This window comes from Protomyctophum bolini (assembly GCF_963924005.1).
Source record: "Protomyctophum bolini genome assembly, chromosome: 21".
In the NCBI taxonomy this organism is placed as follows: Eukaryota; Metazoa; Chordata; class Actinopteri; order Myctophiformes; family Myctophidae; genus Protomyctophum; species Protomyctophum bolini.
Genome location: NC_137882.1, coordinates 14100094 through 14103428, shown reverse-complemented (window position 1 = coordinate 14103428; position 3335 = coordinate 14100094).

Sequence of the window (3335 nt, the reverse complement as noted above, 5' to 3'; positions counted from 1 at the left end):
TAATCCATGATAACCTTTTTTGGGAATGTTTTTTGAAAATGGAAAGAAGAAATAAAGGGATCCATAAAAATGTGTCTGCGACCCACAAATGGGTGTGTTACCAGTGTTCATGGTTAAAGGTTGTATACTTTATTGTCTCCACCAGGCCGAAGGCATGGGGAGAGAGTATGTTTTGCACTCCGTCCGTGTGTGTGTGCGTGTGTGTGTGTGTGTCCGTCCTTCCTTCCGTCCGTCCGTTACCAGCTAATCTCCGGCACCGTTGGCCCGATCCATGCCAAACTTTGCGCACACACTCCCTGGATGCCAACGATGAACCTCTGCCCCAAATATTCCTCAATGTCCTGCCACCATAAGGCCGATTTAGGCAAAACACATTTCTGTAGTTTACTCCTAAACATTTTGCCAAACATCACACACATTCCTATATCCTCCTGGTGGAGACCTGTGCCCAGAAGGGCACTTTTTCTAGTTGTTACATCTTGTGTACAGCCTACAGGTACATAAGAGTCAAACTTATTTTTGTTTGGCTTCCTTCAGACAATGCAGCAGCATTGATGGCATAACATTCAAAACAACAAGAAGACAGCAAACAAAGAATAAAGAGTGCAAGAAAGAGTGATCAAAGAGCAAAGATAAATAGTAACATACAGTAGGCCTACACATGTGCATGATTTCCCTGTAGTAGGAAACAGGAACCACAGTGATAGAAGACCAATTTTATAGAGGGCCCCTGGGCCCGACACAGGCCTGTTCAGTGATCCAGCTCTGGTGATGGTATACCTGATGAGAAGACGCTGACCTCTAATGCAGTCAAATGGTGCCATGGCAGCAAGAGCAGCCTTCAGGTAGAAAAGACTCCACATTGAGGTTGATCGCACTGAGGAGTGTGGACCATAGCTAAGTCCAAATGCCTGCCTGCACAAACATTTGTGATATTACATGACTTGTGCAACACCTTGGCTTTGGTTTATTTCTGGCACTATTTGTTTGGGCTATTAAATGGTTGATCAAATCGCAGCAGGCCAAGTAAGTGCCTCCTCTGGGAGAGAGTGATTGTGTGTGTGAGATTGTGTGTGATTGTGTGTGTGTGTGTGTGTGTGTGTGTGTGTGTGTGTGTGTGTGTGTGTGTGTGTGTGTGTGTGTGTGTGTGTGTGTGTGTGTGTGTGTGTGTGTGTGTGCGCGTGCGTGCGTGCATGTGTGTGTGTGTGTGTGTGTGTGTGTGTGTGAGAAAGAGAGAGAGAGAGGGGGGAGTGTGGAGGATTGACTGCCAGCATTGTGTGGGAGGATTCAAGATTCAATAATGTATTACCATTTCAATAAATAATTGATTGGAATTTGCCTTGGTGTGTGCACAGGGTAGACAAAACTATATATCGCTAGCTAATAGCTACAGTAGCTAGGCCTACACATCAGCATAAGCGTAAAAATGCAATAAAACACAGACACTTATGTTGCACCAGCATGGTGCATACAAAATCACACCCGTTTTATGATTATGTAAAACATACATTGAGACAAAACAACTTGTCAATGGCATTTTTAAAACAAACATTGAATAAAAAACAAACATTAAACCTGTATATAAGAGGGGATAGCCCCCCTCAAAAATAACCAACAACAAAATAAAAATCACACCTGTGTGAAGTGAGGCGCGCTAATATATTTAAGTTTAACTCATGTTGATTAGGTGATGTATGGTGATGTAAAACAAACAAACATTAAACGCCATTAACAAAAAAGAGACAATATGACGTAAATCACACATTTATGATGTAGATTTTCCCTTCATTATCAATGTGTTTACAAAACAAACATTGAACTAAAGACAAACATTAAACCTGTGTATCCTCAATAAACCCTGAGCCAGAGCAGGATGCTAGCTAATATGAAGAGGAGAGCACACATTAATCTGCCAGGCATTGCTCTAGTGCATTGCTGTGTGCACTAGTGCTACACAGAAATTGGTGGAATGGGAAGAATTTGCATGCTCACTCAATTTACATCCGCTGCTTCTTCGTCTGGAAAGGAACCAGCTTTTAGGTGGTGCGGGCCCCTCGAGCGTCTCCCTAGGGAGGTCCTCGAGGCACGTCCCACATGGGAGGAGACCCCGGGCCAGACCAAGGCGCAGTTGGAGGAAACACATCGACTCACTGGCCTTGGAACGTGACGTCTCTGGATCCCCCAGGAGGAAGTCACTTAATGTTGCTCTGGAGAGGGAAGTCTGGAGCACTCTGGTGGAGCTGTTGCCCCCGCGACTCGACAACAGATAAGCGGTTGAATATGGATGGATGGATATGGTCCCAATTCACATGCCAACTACAATATTGCACTGGTTCCCAAACACTGGTATAGGGATCCATTTGAGGCTGCGGACACATATGGGTCCCTTTGGTTTTTTGTTTCCTACATTTTGCTCTTAATTGTTAACAAGTTTTGGGAACCACTGATCTATTTGGTCAACCCACTGAGGAGAATGGAAGAGGATAACAGGGCAGATGGAAGGAACAAATTAAATTAAAAGGACAGACAGACAGACTCCAAAACTCTGCTGAAAATATCAGCTTTGCATGCATTGTGAGATTTTAGATGTGCTCTTTTCAGCTTGTTCCCCTCAGAATAGTATTTCTAGGGTTCAAGTTGTTATTAATGTAAGAAATAAAGAAGAAAAATAAAATAACACACACAAAGATTGGTGGCCCCCCCTGTAACTCTGAGGCCCTCCTATGGGTCCCCGGTGAAGTCCCCTGCAGTGTGGAATTGTGGATGATGTGGGGCTATATCCGATACTGTATAATTATCCTATATTTGTCGCCATCTAGTGGTGCAGGAGACAAACTCGCAGACGAGACGTGCTCCATGAGCGGGCCGTGCTCCGTGAGCCAATAGCACTCGGTTCCTCACGGATCACCGCCCTCACGGAGCACGGTCCCCTCACGGAGCACGGCCCGCTCACGGAGCACGGCCCGCTCACGGTGGCGCTAGCGGCGATAGGGATCCTGAGAATACGAGAAGAAGAAAAAGAGGGCTGGGCGTACAGCAGCGTTGCCAGTTCCGCTGATTATAAGCGACTTTGGGCATTTCTTTTACCGTGTAAAGTCACTTTTTTGTAGTTGTGGGTTTTTATTGGGGGGTGGCTTGTTTCTGAAGTGTAGTTGCTTATTTGGGCTTGCTTCTTAATATTGCTCAAACAAGTGGTTCTCAAACATTTTCAATTTCATGTCAAGGACGCGCGTCAAGGACCCCCAAATGAATATGTATCTGTCCACAGACCAGACCGTTGGTTATCACAAACTGGCAACACGGGTGTTCATTTTCAGAACGAATCAAACTTTACG